Source organism: Myodes glareolus, chromosome 14 (genome assembly GCF_982192425.1).
Source record: "Myodes glareolus chromosome 14, mMyoGla1.1, whole genome shotgun sequence".
Lineage (NCBI taxonomy): Eukaryota > Metazoa > Chordata > Mammalia > Rodentia > Cricetidae > Myodes > Myodes glareolus.
Genome location: NC_142039.1, coordinates 7,293,886 through 7,312,342, shown reverse-complemented (window position 1 = coordinate 7,312,342; position 18,457 = coordinate 7,293,886). Strand labels below are relative to the sequence as shown.

General features: G+C 44.7%; 1 protein-coding gene across 4 annotated transcripts in view; it reads left to right on the top strand.

The window, feature by feature from the left end:
* Window positions 1–18,457, top strand: part of Kiaa1217 (KIAA1217 ortholog) — a 789,856-nt gene that overhangs the window by 481,402 nt on the left and 289,997 nt on the right. The window contains exon 1 of one of the 4 annotated variants that reach the window (XM_085699017.2): window positions 2,123–2,291. The exons of the other annotated variants lie outside the window; for them this stretch is intronic. The gene's annotated coding sequence lies outside the window, so the exon portion shown is untranslated. Of the gene's footprint in view, window positions 1–2,122; window positions 2,292–18,457 lie in introns of those variants that run through there. 4 annotated transcript variants of the gene reach the window in all.

Genomic DNA, 18,457 nt, shown 5'->3' with positions numbered 1-18,457 from the left:
AGGATACAAAATGTGGAGGTGCTGGCCAACCCTTAATCTAAAAGGCGGGCTAAAAGTGTGGATGTTCAGGAGTGAGGTGTAAATACTGCGCTGAGTCCCTCCTGCCTTCTGCAGAAGGAGACTCTGGGACTTAGCTGGGAACTCCGGCTTGAGACACCCGAGGATTAAATCTGCCCATGGTTTCTTTTTATCAATGTGTGCAGCAAGTATTCCTGGAGTGCCTACAACATGCCAGGCACTGTGCAGGAAGCAGGGCACCTCTCTGTGACTGAGAGCTAAATCAGGGTTGCACCAAAGACAAATGGAACCCATGTCTAGGCACAATAACTGTTAGAACCAACTGAAAGGAAAGCTCCTCTGGTTGAGGGCTGACTTCCTGGCCGTGTACTTACTTTATAACTTGACTGTACAAGATTTTAGCATCTTTTTGATAAATGCCATTGCACTTCTTGACAATAATCAATCAAAACTGCATACATTACAAGGCTAATACTATATGATATGCTTAGAACCATTCCTGACTTATGCAAAGGAGAACATTGCAGATGCTTTTTTCTGGAATTTGAGATGGTGAGTTGCTGATGTTGAGGGAACCAGCAGAAACACATTAGAACAATGAAGCTGTTGGGGAATAACTAGGCCTGTGTGTGGTGAGAGACTAACCACACTAAACGCATCAAAACTCACATGGTGAACTGGGCAGTGGTGACACATGCCTCTGATCCCAGCACTTGGGAGGCAGAGACAGACTTGTGAGTAGGAAGTCAGTTTGGTCTACAGAATAAGTTACAAGACAGCCAGGGTGACACAGAGAAACCCTGTTGAAAAAAAAAACCAAGCCAAACAAAACAAAAATAAAAACCTCACATGGTAGACTGGGGAGGTAGCTCATTAGGTAAAGTACCTTCTACATGAAGAGTAAGTTTGAATCCCTCCCCTCCCCCCCCCATAAACGACTGGGTTAGTGCTGAGCATGCCTATAAACCCAGTTCTAGGGGCAGAGAGAAGCAGGGACTGGAGTCAGACTGGCCAGTGAGAATACTGAAACAGGGAGCTCCAGGTTCAATGAGAGACCTTGTCGCCAACAAATAAGGTAAAGAGCAATACAGGAAGATGCTGAGTGTGACCTGCAATCTCCATATTCACACACTGGTGATCTGATCGCACGCCCACAGACAATCACAGAGTTCGGGTGGAATGCTGACCCACAACCAGACACAGTTCAGCAGAGTCGGGCCATCTTTCTGACTTCCGGAACTTGAGTTTCCTTCGTTCCTGGAGACGGTGGCTCAGGCTGTGTTCTCACATGTCACCTTGTCAGCGTCCCTCCAATCCGGTCTCCATGTACATCACCCTAAACTAATTCGATCACACGACTGCCTTTGCTTCTGGTTCTGACTTCATCACGCTTACAGGACAGGCAGGCAGGGTCTTTGCAGGTTGACTGAAGGACCTCTTCACTCATCACCCCTCCCACTATTCCCCCTCCCCACACCCCCAACCCCAGGATCTTGCAGGTACTCTGAATAGCTTTGTGGATTATTAAATAAATACCTGAATGCATAAATCCACTCCTTTGCTTCATTCCTTGTAAGGTTTCCCCTTGGTGTACCAGGTAGCACCGAGGTGACTAAATCTCATTCTAAGCATGTTACAAGTCAATGTTGACCACGTTTTAACAACCTTGTAGCCAGTGAGTAATGTGTTTATCAGATGCCAGAGTCTTCCTGCCCTTCCCTCCCCCATCTCTCAATTGTTTAGCTTTCTCTGGCTAATTCTCCTTGGGTGCTCAGGGTTGACTTAATTGGATTTTGACCTCAACATAGAAAAGAAATGTCTTAGTTACAAAGGCCCATTGTTCCAGCTTTGGAAAGATTACTAATGGGGTAAGGGTGGGGGATCTCCAGTCTGTCTTAGCAGGCAGATGCTTCCACGCCAGGACTAAGTAAGTATTCCAACTGTCCTAACTGGCCTCACTTACATAACAAGGCCAGGCATGCCTCATCCAGATCTATTCTGGATACTTCTCTTATGCTCACCACATTTTATTTTCAGAGAGAATCCGACAATGAAGAGAGCCAATGTTGATTCCCAATGAAGTAGAGAAGGAGGAGCTGCCCACACCATTGTGTTGAAGACTAATGGAAAAACGTTAGGAACTTGTTGTTCATCTATACATGCCACAGGCTCTTAACTATAATAGCTTTAGTCACGTGTCTGCATCTTTCTTAAGGATTTGACCCATGTTCGGATGATCACGTCCGTTTCTTACAGCCACACATGACTGACAGGTCAGTTTGCCTTGTTCTATTAATTCATTCCACACACATCTTTGGCACTGTGCCAGGTCCAGCTGTACTTTGCTTCTCACAGTACCCTCTGAGTTAGGCATGACTGCTATTGCTGCTCTAGAGACAGGAGAACTGGAGGGTCTGACCCACCACTGGGGAAGGAGCTCTGAAATGATCAGTCGTTGAATGTGTTCACTTACAGAGAAACAGCAGCTCATGATGGCTGAGTGTGTTGCTCCTCAGCACCCAGAGCAGGCTACACTTAAGATCTGCAGAACCTCCGGAACCAGTTTAACTCCAAATATATACATTAAAGGACCGAAATCAGCATACCACAGAGGTATCTACACAACTCATGGAGTCAACCTATGTGCCCACCAGCCACCAGTAGATGAACTGTTAAAGAAGATGTGGCATATGTTCATGGTGGAGTACTGTCCAAGAATAGAGAACACAAGCATGTCATTTACTGGAAAATGAATGAACTATTAAATAAAATATGTTCGATTCAGAAAGACAAGTGAAGGGCTGGGGAGAGGGTCAGTGGGTAAAGTATTTGCCACACAAATGAGGACCCGGGTTTGATTCCAAACACCCATGTGAGGTACATAGCAATACATGTCTATTATTCCAACACTGAGGAGACTGAGATCTGAGGACTGTTGGGGTTTGCTCACCAGCTGCCGTAGGAATATCAGCTGTTATAACAAGGGTGGCGGGCCACTTCCTGCCACCCAGCTCCCGGCTAGTTTACACACAAAATAATTACATGGAAACTGTATTCATTTAAACACTGCCTGGCCCATTATTTCTAGCCTCATATTGGCTAACTCTCACATCTTAATTAACCCATTTCTATTAATGTGTATTGCCACTTGACTATGGCTTACCAGCATGAGTTTAACCAGGGTCCATCTCAGAGAAGAGAGTCATGGTGTCTGCCTGACTCTGATTTCTTTCTCCCAGCATTCTGTTCAGTCTACTCTACCTAGCTAAGCTGCTGTCCTATCAAAAGGCTAAGGCAGTTTCTTTATTTGACCAATGAAAGTAACACATAGACAGAAGGCCCTCCTTCACCAATCAGCAAGCTCCAGGTTCAGGGAGAGAACCTGTCTCAAAACTTGAAGTGATGCAGGGTGAAGAAACTCAGGAGTACTCCCTACTCCCCCCCTCCACAAGCACATGTACCTGCACACACACAAAGATACACAGGACAGGTAGAGTAGGTCTTCTCTTACATACAGAATCTATATTTAAAATAAAAACAAAAACATGAAGGTAGAAAGGGGACTTTTTTGAGGAGTGGAGAGGGGCCAGAGCCACCTGGGGATGGGAACAAGAGAGGTTGATGAGACAGGGTTGAGTATGACTAAAACAGTTACATGTGTTATGAAACAGGATGGACTATGCCCACACACATGAACATACCCCATCTTGTCTGAAAAATATTAGCATGAAACCATTATTTTGTGTAGTGAGACTTTGTGTTTGAAAGCTTGCCTGAAGATCAATGTGCAGAGCTAAGGCACTAGAAGCCAGGGAGTGGTGGCACACACCTTTTTAAATCCCAGGACCTGGAGACAGAGGTAGGGGGAACTATGTTAGTTCAAGGCCACCCTGGGCTACTCAAGATTGGATCTGTATAAAAGAGAAACACAGCTCACACAAAGGTCCCAAAACTTGGGATCCCATGCTTTAAATTCCAGCACTAGGGAGGTGGAGACAGCTGGGCAGACAGAGGGATATAATATGGGAGGAGACAGAAGCTAAACGCAGTCTGAAGCGCAGTCTGAAGCAGTCAGTCAGAGGACCAAGTCTGAGGACAGAATTGCCCTTTCATTCAGAGCATTAGAAAAGGTAAAAGGTCTCTCTAGTGGCTGGCCACTCTGCTTCTCTGACCTCTCAGCTTTCACCCCAATATCTGGTGACTCCAAGTTTTTATTAAGAACAACTAGAATCCATACTACAATTTTGTGTAATTAATATATAATAATTAAATAAAAGTGACCCAACTGAAGCCTTATATAATGAGGCAGCATAAAAATCAAAGGTAGAGCCCAGATAGTGAGCCATAGGTGATCCTCTGTTCCTCCCATTATAGCTGAAGCAAGAGAGGGAAGTGGCCGCACATGCATTAGCTTTCCTTACCACCAGGGACTTTAGAATTAAGAATTAAAATTAAGTTTTTATCAGTGAGGCCTCAGAGTTTATCTAGCCTGGTTTATCTACACATGTAAATCCAGTTTCATCTGATTCAAGTGCAATCATAATGCTGGATCCGCATACATAGGGAACTGGTAATTGTGTCTTCTGCCTCTTCTTTTATCTTTATTTTTGTCTTATTATTGCGGTGGTGGTTTGTATTATAGTCGGCTTTAGGTTCTATTGCTGTAACAACACCATGACCAAAAGCAACATTGGGATGGAAAGGTTAATTTTATCTCATTGTTGGTAGTCCATTGTCTGGGGAAGTCAGAGCCAAAGCTTGACAGCAAGAGCTGTTGCAGAGGCCATGGAGGAACACTGCTTGCTGACTTGTTCCTCATGGCTTGCTTCGCTTGCTTTCCTACACAGCCCAGGACCTCCTACCCACAATGGACTGTATACTCCCACATCAATCATTAATTAAGAAAATGCCTCACAGGTTTAGCTAAAGACCAATCTCATAGAGGCATTTTCTCATTTAATTTTCCTTCTTCCCAGATAAGTCCAGGTTTGTGTCAATTTGACAAAAGTCAACTAAAATAGTTGTCAGCTCAACTCACCTGGGAAGAAATAGCCTTAACTGAGGAACTGCCTTCATCAGATTGGCCTGTGGGCATGTCTGTAGGGATTTTCTTAATTAATAATTTCTGTACACCTATATAACCCACCATCACTGATGCCACCCCCAGGCCGTTGGATTTGGGCTGTTTAAAAAAGATGGATGAGCTAAGAATGGTGATACATGCCTTTAATTCCCCTACACTCCAGAAGCAGAGGCAGGCCAATGTCTGTGCATTCAAAGCCAGCACGGTGTACATAGTGAGTTGCCAAACAGTCACAGCTACTTAGCAAGACCCTGTCTTGGGTGTGGAGGGCAGGGGAAGGTAGATGAAAAAGCCAAGGAAGCAATCCAGTAAACAGTACTCCTCCATGGTCTCCTGCCTTGAATCCCTGCCTGGCTTCCCTTAATTATGGATTATAAGCTGTAAATCAAATCAAACCTTTTTCCTCAAATTGCTCTTGGTCAATGCTCTATCATAGCAACAAAGAAATGGACTAGATTATTCTGTTTGGTTTTCATTTTTATTACCTTTACTTAGTTAGTTGTGAGGGTCCTTGCTATGCCATGGCTTCTGTATGGAAGTCAGAACAATTTCTAGGGGTTGTGGGCCCCAAAGATTGTCCTGTTCCGAGACAGTAGTGAGGGAGGGTCTCAAGTAGCCCAGGCTGGCCTCAGATCCTCCATGGCTATGAACCTGTGATCTTTCTGCCTCCCCCTCCCAGACACTGGGATTGCAGCACTCAGTATACACCATGAAGCACAGATCTACTTTATTACCTTTAGATTTTTAACAAGTCACAATGTTACAAATGAATTTTATTATTTTGTTGGATAAACATAGATGCCAGCTTGCTAGTCACTGTAATCTCATTGTCATGGTGACTTAAACATGCATTTAATGGATGAACTTTAACTTGTGCCAATATTTGCACCAAGTTGGGCAAGTGGCTGGGTTTGCTCTTTCTTATAAGTACATGAAAAGGGGGAGAAGGGCAAGCAAGGGGCGCTGCTCACAACTTTCAGGAGACACATAGCATGGAACACAGCACCCCAGTTTATCTGCTGCTCTTTTTTCCTTTCAACACAGCCCCCACTGTACTAACAAATCACCGTTACAAATGGTAGTCCCCCTGCATAGCATGAACAGGCCCTTGCTTCTCCTTCCAGTGACCCCAAACCAAGGAAACAAACCGAACAAACAGTACAGAGCTGTTTGGTTAATTTGTCATATTATACTAGCTACAACTTAAAAGCTACAACCCTCAAAATTGGGACTCATTTTATTTATGTCTTCTGGTCATCTTTGCCCACACCTCACCATTAACTTTTTAAATTACTTTCAACCCTGCAGGAACTGCCTCCATTCCTCATCCTTCAACATTTGTGTTGTCTCAAGGAATTGGCCATTGCACTTGTGGCTCCCTGTACTGTCAGGCCCTTACCTGTAAGGCACCCACCACATAGCTAGTGGTTCTTTGAGGCCAGGTTTCCTATTCTTCAGTAAGTGGTCTCTGCTCATTGTTGACATCGATAACTAGCCTCTCCCTTCTCTAACTTAGTGCATGCAGACACCATTTCTTTAGTCTGCTGATTCTCATCACTCATTGCTGACCTATCACACAGAAATAAAACAGCCAGGATCTATGTGCATCGTGTGACTTTTCTTGGCGAGCCAGGAACAACTGTCTGTTCATCCCAGAGAGGGCAACCACAATAAACCAAAACAGCATCCCACTCAAGTCTAGCTTGGTGAATGAATGTGTTTCTTGGGGCTATTTACAAGAGCATAGGTGTCTCAAGGCAGCTGCATCACCAAAAAAACCCCACCCTAGCCTGGGTGACAACTCATCAGAATTGTGCCCCAGAACTTTCTGGCCAATCTGCATCTGGCTGTAGTGGAACACTGCTGCCTCAGCAGTTGGTACTGATTTTATAACCTTGGGGAGGAGACTTGTGTGTCTTGTAACTTTCTGAGTTTCTGAGCCTTTGAAGTTTCATTAGCTTCTTAAGTTATCGGAGCCTCCCTTAAGGAGCTAATGTTTCAGTGCGTGCCAATAGCTGTGGTCAGAGCTGCGATTAAAGGTGGCTAAAGCTGTTACCGCAAGTACACCTCACAGCGCCACAAGAAAGGGTCAGATATAAGGAAGAAGCACACGCTGTGAGAAATATTCACAAATCCACACCTTCCCTTTCCAGTGCTATCTACTGACATCTTGGTACCCACCATTGGCCAACTAGTGCTCACTACACTTTTGAACAACAAGACTGCCATGGCTTGAATGTTTTGTCCCAATCGAAGCTCTTGTTGTGGCTTGATTCCCAAGATCATGGTTTTGAGAGGTGGTAGGAATCTTTGGAGGCCTTTGGGTATACAAACGGGGACATCGTGAGTTCACTGATGCATTTTCTTGAGAGGGGGGTGCTGACTCTCTCCAGTGTCCTCGGCTCTTCCTCGTTGCCCTCTCACAAGCAGACTTCTCTTGCCCACACATCCTCTACCCCATCTGCTCTTCTGCCCCGAATGGAGCAGCACATGGCCTTCCCCACATGCTCAACAGATGTCATGCCTGTTCTATTAGATTTGCAAAACTCTGAGCAAAAATTAACCTCTTTATTTATAAAGACCCAGTCTTGAATATTCTGTTATAGAAACAGAAAGGGGACCAAGATAGAAGGTATGTGTAAATGAGTAGGGTAACGCGGTAGTTTGAAAGAAAATGGTCCCCAGAGGGAGTAGCACTGTGTAAATGGCGGTTTCTCTGTCCAGCCCCATCCCTCAATCACTTCTTAATGATTACTCAGAGGCTTAATATTAATTACAGAAGGTTTGACCTATAGTTCAGGCTCATAACCAACTAGTTCTCATAACTTAAATTAACTCATTTCTATTAATCTATGTATTGTCACATTGCCATGGCTTTACTGGTCCTCTGGCATCTTCCTTCTTGGACAGATAACTCCCGTCTTTCCCTGACTCAGCCCTTCTTTCTCCTTGTATCTCTGTTTGACTTTCCCACCTGTCTTTATTCTGCCTTGCTATAGGCCGAAGCAGTTTCTTTATTAACCAATAAGAGCAACACATATTCACAGCATCCAGAAGGATTACCCACAGCAGCACCAAGGTATGACCCTGTTGGAGTAGGTTTGGTCTTGTAGGAGAAAGTGTGTCACTGTGGAGGTGGGCTCTGAAGGCTCATATATGCTCAAGCCATGCCCAGTCGGGCAGATCACTTCCTGATGCCTGTGAGTCATAAGCGAGGCATTGCAATGAAATGTTTGCTTTATAAGAGTTGCCATGGTCATGGTATTCCTTCACAGCAATAGAAACCCCAACTAAAGCAGTTAAGTTGTTCATCTTTGACTTAAATCAGTATATTCCAGATTGTGATATCTTAAGCAATTTTAAGAATTATATGAACAAAATGTTTTACTTTTTTCTTTCCCTTTTGTGATAAGGAATAAATGTCAGATCTCATTGACACTAATTGCATATTCTACCAGTGAGCTATACCCCAACTCAATATTTTTTTATTATTTTTAAATATTGTTCCATTGATTGTTTTTGAGACAGCCTTGCTCTGTATCCCAGGCTGACTTGGAACTCACTGTACGTAGCTTAGGCTGTCCTTGAACTCATGGCAATTTTCCTGCCTTGGCTTCCTAAGACTAGGATTATAGGTGTAGTAACGATCTGCGGGCAGGCCTGCTTTTCATCCTGCCCGGCTCCCACACAGCTAACTTAGCCCCAGAAATAATAACACACAAGTTGTATTCATTTAAACACTGCCTGGCCCATTATCTCTAGAGAGTTAGTTACTGACTAACTCTTACATCTTAATTAACCCATTTCTAATAATCTGTGTAGCACCACGAGGTGGTGGCTTACCGGAAAAGATTCAGCATGTCTGACCTCATTGCCCTCTTCCCAGCATTCTGTTCTGTTTACTCCGCCTCCCTAATTTTCTGTCCTATCAAAGAGCCAAGGCAGTCTCTTTATTAACCAATGAAAATAGCGCATAACAGAAGGCCCATCTACATCATATAGGTATGAGCCACCACACCCAGCTGCTTTTTTTAGACTTATATATTAATGTAATTAGACTTACAGAATTAATGTTTACCAATTCTGAGCAAAAATATCTAACTGCTATCTGATACCCATAATTTGACAGTATTAAAGCAAAACTTTAATGGTTTTGGTGAGTTGATACAAGGTCAATAGTGATCTAAATGCCAGCAATCTGATGAGAGGGTCAGTAGGCTGCAGTTTGGGGAATAATAACCTAAGGAAGGTGATTTTTCACTCTTTCCCACTTAAAACTTTGCTCTTTTCCTGAGTTTAGTCTGCATCTATTCGCTTACCTATAGCATTTGGAAGCTTCCTGAAGTCAGCTATTTAACTCTTAAAAATCTACCCTCAAATGTAGTTTTAAGCTACTTAATAGAAATCTTTGGGGAGTCAGTGTAATGGTCTGTCCTGTCCCTTTAAAAGACAAGCCCCACCCACTCCCTCCAGCTAAGGCAGGCAAATTTTCCTTCCTGCCAGCAGCAGGTGGAGCTCTTCCCTTCTCTGTTTCTCTCTCTCTCCCTTTTTCTTTTCTGTATCTCTCTCTCTCTCATAGGCAGTTTTTGTCTCTCCCTCTCACTTCTCCCCTTCCCCCTCTGTCTCTCTCTCTGTCTCTGTTTCTCTGTCTCTCTCTTTGCCTCTCTCTTTGCTCTTCCCCCCTTCTCTCCTTCCCTTCCATAACCCACTAAATAAATATCCAACTTCACACTGCATGATGTGCCTATCCATCTCAGTCTCTCATCTGCCAAAGTTTTTTGCCTGGGACCTGGCTGCCTTCATGGCCCTCCATGGTCTCGGGACCCACTGCCTGTTGCCTGCCACCTCTCAGGGACCTGCAGCATTTTACTTAAACCATTACAGTCAGGAAAAAGAAAATTGTGTGTGTGTGTATTTGTGTCTAAGATGAAACAGTCCAAATGTATTGTTTTATTTTATAAACAGTCAGTGAAGTCTGCCCTTGAGTTTCCCATTTTACTCAGATGTGATCTGTTTAGGTAGTACAGCATAGATATGCCCACAACTGGGGTTGTGTATGTGTGTGTGCATACGTGCATGTGCATGTTGTTGTTGTTGTTGTTGTCACTGTGTGTGTGTGTGCAAACAACAGCAAAAAAGACAGGCAATGGCCTCCTAAGCCTCGAGTACATGCACTGCTTGGGCTTTCAGGTAGCTGCAGAGGCTGCTGGCAGTTCTGAGTGATACAAGGCAACTCCATGTCTTGATTGACTTCGCCATCCCAGCTCTCTCTACCTGCTACTTCCCAGGCAGTGCTCTGCTGATCTCTCTGTCCCCAAGATCTACTTCTGTGTAACATGTACCTGTCTCTGTACCTCTGGGGATTCAAGGCTGGGGAGAAACATCAATTCTGTCTACTTTATTGGGACTTTTTCTAGCTTAGTACCAAAATCTTCACATCCTGGAAACACTCAAAGTTCCGGAGTTGGGGATCTACTACTCTGTCTACATCCTCCTGTCCCTTGACAGCTCATGTTCAGATTCTATAAGAGAGAAGGGGGAACGGCAGGAGCAGGGTCAAGCAGGGTTGGTCAGCATAGTAGCCCTGCTGATTGGACCAGGAAAGGCTATTGCTTCATGAAGGACAATGCCTCTTTTCACCATGGGTTCCAGAGAGTAAACTCAGGTCCAGCCTGACAGCAAGTGTTATTACTCACTGAGCCACCTTAACTGCCTGACCTTTGATTTTTCTCATTTCATCTTTCTCTATTTTAGAAATTTAATCTTGCTGAGTTATGGAAGATCCTACAACAGTGTTATTCACACTGGGGCTCACCCTGTATTTAAGTATTTTATTCCACTCATTTTGGTGCAGTTGGAACTTGGTCAAGTTTGGAGAAGTATATTTAAAAAGCAAAACAGCAAAAACAGGAAAATGAAGAATTTTAAGTTCTAGCATCATATAGGAACCTGAACTTCACCTTGCTGTCAGGGTGCACCGTGTAGCATGAGTCAGTTGAAGAAAGAAGGCACTCCAAGATGAAATTTTCAGGCCTGTGTGGCAGCAGGAAGGTCCAGCCTCTTCTGCTGGACTAAACCCTGAACAAACATACAAAGGCGTACTTACTGAAAATTACACAAGCTATTTCCTCATACCAAGGTCCCTAATCTAATTTACAAGTCTTACTAAAGGAGAGCATCAGTGCCCCCAGGACTCCAGTCCTTTATTATGTATTGTTTGCAATATACAATAATACAAGAGCCTCAGGTGTGCCTGAGGCATCTTGTGACCAAAGTTGTGGAAAAGCTAAGATGCCCCTTCAGCAGAAGAAGCATTGTTTTCCACAGGGATTCAAGCTCAAGGTCAAAAACTTTTAAAACACGATTGTCCAATCTAATATCTACCCCAGATACAGTGACTCTGCTAAATTACCTCAACACCTTGCCCTAAAATCTGCAAAGCTGATGTAATGTAAAGTATGTAATGGGGGACACTTCCCTACCCTTCTACCCACTGTGCTGGGAATGAGTCCTTCCTAACAAAGACTGTTTCTTCCTGGGCAGTGGAGCTCCTTCTTGATGCTGTGGGCTGGGATGCTGAAAATATTAAAATTAGAGTTGAAGGGACTCTAGCCAGCCTGAGCAGAGCAAACAGGGCTTCGGGAGGCTTTGCCCTTCCCCTAATACCCCTGCCTTGCTAAAACCCTTGAGATAACATTTCTAAAGCTGGTCACCAAAGTCTCTTCCCTTATTTGACTACTTGCTCCTCCTGAGGCTGACTACCAAGGTATTGAAGATCAGCAATCAAAAGTCCCCTTTGGCTCACCAAATTAGCATGCCCAATTAAAATTAAACACCTTATCCTAACTCAGGGTTTCCCCTTTTACTTTTATAACTGCCATTTGCCTATGACTCCTCTCTATCCAGAGGCAGTTCTTTGTCTCTCCAGGACAAATACCCCTGACCCCTTTCCCTTGCTCCTTTTCCCTTCTCTCCAGTCCTCTATCTCTTGTCTCTGTCTCTTATTACCAGCCCTTTATCCCTCTGGGGAAAGTAAATCTCCTTTATGTGAGAATTTGATCTTGGGGTATCTTGTGCTGAATGCTAGTAACTGTCAATACTAACTTCTGAGATACATGACTGTTTTCACAAGGTCTAAGGAACTTGAGGATACAGAGTTTGAGTTCCCTGAGTCCTTGGTTGACTCCAGGTTCTCAAACACCCAAACCCTTTGACCACAGCATCCTATGCGCTCTTCAGTGCTCAGCCCAGCTGCAGGCCCATTATATGAGAAAACTTTTCCTGGGGAGACACAACACACACATCCACTCACCCTAGATAGGGAACCCAAGACAGACGAAGGTATGGAAAACACTAAAGTCCAGCTTGGTAAACTATGAGTTTTACTGGGGTTATTTGCAGGAGTATGGGTGAGGGATTACTTACAGAAATAGAAATGATTCAAAGACAGTTACATCACCCCAGCATAGGGGACAGCTCACAAAAGCTAGGAAGCTGGAGCATACTGCACAGCCTGCAGGCAGCCCAGAAGGCTGGAGAGTGTCCTTTCCAGGTGACTCAGGTGGTCAAAACCTCTTCAGCTCATCTGATTTCTGCTTCTTCCAGGCAGCTGCTCTGGTTCCAAAGTCTCTTTGTAACTTGGCTTATCTAGTATCTTCTTTGAAGCTTGACTCTGCTCTTCTGAGAGGGACTCTCAGCCTTCATAACTTACTCTGGCAGGGCGCAGGAGGAGTCTAGTGAATCTGGTCAGCTTCAGGGACTTCCTGAAGCTCTTTGGAGTTGTTCACCTTCCTGCTTAAGGAGCTTCCCTACAGGATGGAGTGCTTTAATCTCAGAGGAAACAGTTGACAGCAAAACCTGTGTGGGTGTTGGTTGCCCGTTACCTTCTTCATGAGAGCTCTTCTTTTCCAAACATCAGGGGCTGAAGAGGAAAGGCTGATTCCTTTGTGGGGCTTCTTTCATGTTCTGGAGTCCAAGGCTCCCTTCAGGTTGGAGAATGTTGGGCAGAGTGTTCCTCGCTGGCAGAACTCCAGGCAGCGGGACTAGCACCCTGTGCTGAGTTCTAGCCCAGCCCCTCAAGAATAAAGCCAGCGAGATGACTCCCTGAAGCTGATACAGAGACTGGAAGGATTGATCTTGTAGGGAGACTTGTGTGTTTCAGTTTCTCAGCCTGGAAGTGATTCACCCAAAACCACTTGGATCCCCCGCCTTGCAGGGAGTGAAATGAAGGAGCTGGAATTCCTGAGGACAGAGGAGTGCAAAGTTTGCTGAGGGTGGTATAAGGGACATGTCTCTGGGCTTCACCAGGATCCCAGGGTGACATCCAGAACCATTGCCCTGATACCCCAATCTTATCTGGGAACCCCTTTCTGCAGTGTAAATTGCAGTAAACTAAGTCACTTGCCCAAAAGCTGAGTCCCCACAGCCTGCTCAAGGGCTCTTTTCTCTGTGTGACCTCTTCTGGGCCCCTCCCACCTCTTCTGAAGGCTGGCTCCCTTTATTTCCAGCAGTGGGTGAGCAAGCTCTCTGGCGCTTCATTCTTGACTTTATTCTCTGTGTTGATGTAACACAAAGAATTAGAGCAACTGAGGGGCCACTTGGAGCAATGGGTAAGAAGGAAGATAATGCTGCCCAGACCTATGGCTGAGTAAGAGCCCACAGAGAGGAGGGTGGGAGCCAGACTCATGCATTTATTAAGTCTTATTTGCCTGGTGGTAGGCTAAGGCAACAGAGAAGTGAGCCATATGTGACTCTGTCTCCTGGCTGTGTGTTGGGTTTCCCCTTGGTTCTTGCCCTCTCTAAGGCAATCTGGAGTGAGAGCCTTTGGGGAGGGTTAAGGGCAGAAAATGAACCTGGAAAAGCCATTTCCTCCAGACACTCATTGTAAGGCTGATAGCAGCACCGATTGCTTGTGTCTGTGCAAGTTTACCTGTTCTGGTGAATTCTGCCCTGCAAGTCCAGAAACCCAGGAACGTGGTGCACAGCTTGACTTGCTCCGGGATAAAAGCTGTAAACCATACATGCTGTGATTATCACTTGAAAGTTGCCGCCTGTGATCCAGACTCAGTTTGTGGTGGACCAAGCAGTAGAGCTGAGACCACAGGGCAGCCCTGCAGAGCTGTATTCTCCCGATCCCGAGAGGATGAAAGGAACCCGGGGATTCAAGTGTAACTTTACGTTATGTAACTGTACAGTGGATGCATGCGGAGGACACTCCCAGCCATCCACACAGGAAAATCACATGCTGGGGGACTCCTGACCTCCTCAGTTCTTAAGTTTCTGGGATTTCCAGTCTCTCCGATAAGGGAAGCTTAGGGGTCATGCTGGAGATATACGGGTACTACTTGAACTATAGCTCGGAGGAGGGTCCCACACTTGCTTTCATTAGTGCTTAAAATTCATCCATGGGGTGTTCGGTGAGAAGCTCAAATCTCCTTTTTATGAGCCCTTCACATCTGGAAACCTGAAGAATGCATGAGGCTTATCTTGGATTGCATGCAGGTGGCCATCTGTGCTGGTGTCCTATTGGCAGTCCTGGTTTCTAATGGTCCAGCTCTAGTGGTTAGTGGTACCTCCTTTCCTTCTCCCAGTAGAAGGTCACTGGAGCACCTGACAGCTTGCTGTCAAATGAAGGTGGGAGAAGAGGCCACGCCTCACACCATCATTTCAGCAGTTTCCCCAGTTGTTACATGTCTGTTCCCTGTGACATACAGGTGACACGTGCCATCAGAACTGGGAAGCTAGACACCCAACAGGGAGCCTCCTTGTTAAACATTTCTGTTGACTGATTTTCCACTTTGTTTTGACTCAGTTATCAATGCTTCTAAAAGGTCCATTTAAGGACTTTAAGCAAGCATTAATTATTTCTTTGGTGTCCAGATGTGAAATTACTTTAAACTATCTTGCTTTTAGCAAGAGTTAAAGAAAAAAAAAAGCTAAACATATATCAAGGTAACTCCACTTAGGCTTGGCTTTGGCCATGATTTCTCTCTTGAGAAATTTGCATAAAAGAAGTTGATGTGTTTTCCCACTGCCCCGTAATTAAATAGGCTTGTAACAAATCATCCACAATTGTTTGTGATTAATCCCTATTTTAGCAGACTTCATGCAAATGCCGTTTTGAAAGCCAACATTCCAGTTCTGCAGTGGATTGGCTATGACCGAAAAATCACCTTTGTCTTTCTGCACTTCTGTTTCATTTAGAATGACACTTCTTTGTGGATACGTAAGCTCATTTTAAGTCTGAATTCCAACAGATGAGAAAGGCTTGCACCTTCACTGGGGTACAGAAATGGAGTTGGAAGTTGAACCCCCAGAATCATTATTGTGGCTGTCTAGTTGACTGGAAGAAAAATCAAATTTAAGTTCTTGCTTTCCCAGCAAGTTTTGAAGTACAGTAATAGGCAGATTGGATGATGATAGCAAAGTTTAAAGTGAGAAATCAAATTCTAAAAGTATAGTATACTTCTAGTTCAGAGTTGTTTCTAGAACCAAGGACATCTCTCTAGTACCTGGGGTGACAATAGTGATATTTTTCATGAAGAGTTGAGTACCAAGTTTGTGTAGATTGCCGAATATAGCTACTGTTTCTTCTGAGAAACTTGACAGTAAGGGGAAAGTTCTTAATAAGGTCAGTGTGCCTGGAGAGAGATATGTGAATAGCTCACACAATGGCACGAACGGGGTCTTGGCAAAATATTTTCAGTTCCAGTTCTTAAACAACAGAAGTCCAGTGACTCACAGAGGCTCTGCCTGTAATTGCCAGACTCTGGTCATGCAGAGGAGAGAACATTTCACCATCAGAAGGTGTGTATATCACAGTCCTTGATGATGTAGGTCCACTGGCTTTCTCATTTGGTTGTTTGTTTCCTGCATTCTACAGCATATTTGGAATATCTGCAGAGGCAGCAGCAGCTTGTTTTTTCTATGACAGAGAAGCCAAAGCTGCCCGGGCACATGGGCTGCTTAGAGTCTCGGGGGTGCGGAGAGGGTGGAGGAGCATGCTCTGGCCCATCCGGGTGTCCACAGAGACCCAAACACTGCTCTGTTGCTCTGTTTGCTGCAGCACAGGGCGGCGGCGCTCCTATCCAGAAATCCATCTTTCCTACCTTCATGGGATTAAGGGAAAGGCTCCTGCTGGCTGACGGCTGTATTTCCTTCTCTATGGAGGCGTGTTCCTGTACTGTGTCAAGTGACAGACAGGAGCTGCTGAGAGTGGACTGTTCCTACAGGCCAGCAGGTTGGGCAGTATCAAAGCCCTTGGCTTCATATTTCAATGGTTCCTGCTCCATTGACTCTGATAACTTGAAATCTTACAACAGTCATATAAAACATGAGGGATGGAGAGATGGTTCAGCAGTTAGGAGTACTTACTACACAGCCGTGAGGATTGCAGTTTGTGTCCCAGCACCACATACCAAGGTGGGCCTCCTGTGCTTGCCTGGAAAGCCCAGCTTCTAGGAGGGCAGACACAAGAGGCTCCCCAGGCTCAGTTGGCTGGCAGCCTCGTCAAAACCATGAGCTCTTGGTTTAGGGAGAGACCTTGGGACTAAGGGGAAAGGTGATAGAAGAGACAGCAAATGTCCTCTTCCGGCCTCCAGGAACACATAGGCCTGCACACTCACATATCCAAGCACATATATACACACAGAGAGACAACCAGAACCATCCACCCAAGACCTGAACGCAGGAGATGCTTCCTAATTGATGAACTTTTTTTTTCTTGTGATACTGTCACTCAAACTCTGACCTTGAACAACCTGGGTGAATGTTCTACCACTGAGCTACCCTCGGACTTGTTGTGCTCTTTAAAACAAGGTTTCACTAAGTTATTCAGGAAGGTCTTGCACTCACTCCGTAGCCTGGGCAAGCCTTCCATTTTCCATCTTCCTGCCTCAGTAACTGAGATTATAGTCCTATATTACCAGGAGGGTCTTCTTTTATGATTACTTGTACCTAAATAAGTGGCCAGGATGATGCTGTTGTTCCAAGGCCTTGGAGACTTCTAGCTGCTGCGTAAGCCCACTCCTTGTCACTCAAAAAATGGCTCAACTGTTAAGAGCACTTGTAACTCTTTCAGGGGACCCAGATTTTGCTCCCAGCATCCATATGGTGGCTCAAAGCCATCTAACACCAGTTAGAGAAAACCAATGCCCTCTTCTGGCCTTTGTGGGTACTGCACCCAAAACATACACATACATATGCATACTCAAAACACCCATACACATAAAATGAAAATAAATCTTTAAATATAAAATGAATCCACTGTCTATATTCCCCCTGCTAGGGCACTGCTTGAGTTTTCTACAAGACCTCCACATCCTCTTGGATTTCCAGAAAAACCCTGGTTGGGATTGAGGTACTCTTCTCCTCCCAGCGTGGGTGTCACCCATGCCTAACTGGTGGCACACTCTTTTGTCTTTTACATACTTCTGCATTTTTATGTTTGAAGTGGCCAAAATATGTCCCTTCTGCTGCCAAGACACACAGGTGATTCAAGGCCATGATCCAGCCCAGAGGCCAGCCATTGTTCTGTGCACATTCCTGTTCTAAATCAGTGTCCAATCCTGCTCGAATGGACTGTAAATTGGGTGAAGGTATAATGGGCAGGATGACCATTGTCCTCTCCCCCTGAGGTGATATGGGGCAGCAGATTAAAAGGTCGCACCTTCCCTATTAGCTATTGGGTTCTTTTCAAATCTCCCTAAGAGCCAGGGCAAATGTTGCTTAGACTATTTTCCCATCCCTTTTGTGTGGACACTGTGCCTCCTATTTTCACTTTCTGGGAAATTTGCCAGCTTTCCAAGGACTGGGTAGTGAACAAAATAAATATTTGTAGGTGGTTTAAAAGGAGAACAAGTCTGTCGGATGTAATCCTGCCCATCCAAAGGAAAGCATTTTAATTGCCTTTCAGATGTTTTTAAGTAATTAACTTGAGCAACTCAGAAGGTCGATTTACTAGGTGGCTTTTCGGATTTGTGATCAAGAGGTGTGTTTATGTGTATGGTTGTGTATGGTGTGTGTCTGTTCGTGTGTCTGTGTTGGGGAAAGGAAAGGCGTCTTAGAAAGTGAAGATGAGAAAGAAGGAAAGAAAGAAAGAGGGGGGAAGGAAGGAAGGAAAGGAAGGAAGGAGGAAGGAAGGAAGGAAGGAAGGAAGGAAGGAAGGAAGGAAGGAAGGAAGGAAGGAAGGAAGGAAAGAGAAGAACCAAAACAAAGGGTTTAAAATCCAGGGGTTAAAGTCCTGGTAACGAAGTGATTGAAGTCGACCAGAGAAAATTACAATACTTCTTTATAGATGCTAATTAGTTCCCTACAGAGTTGGTGTGTAGAGTGTTTATTTCACAACATTTAGCATAT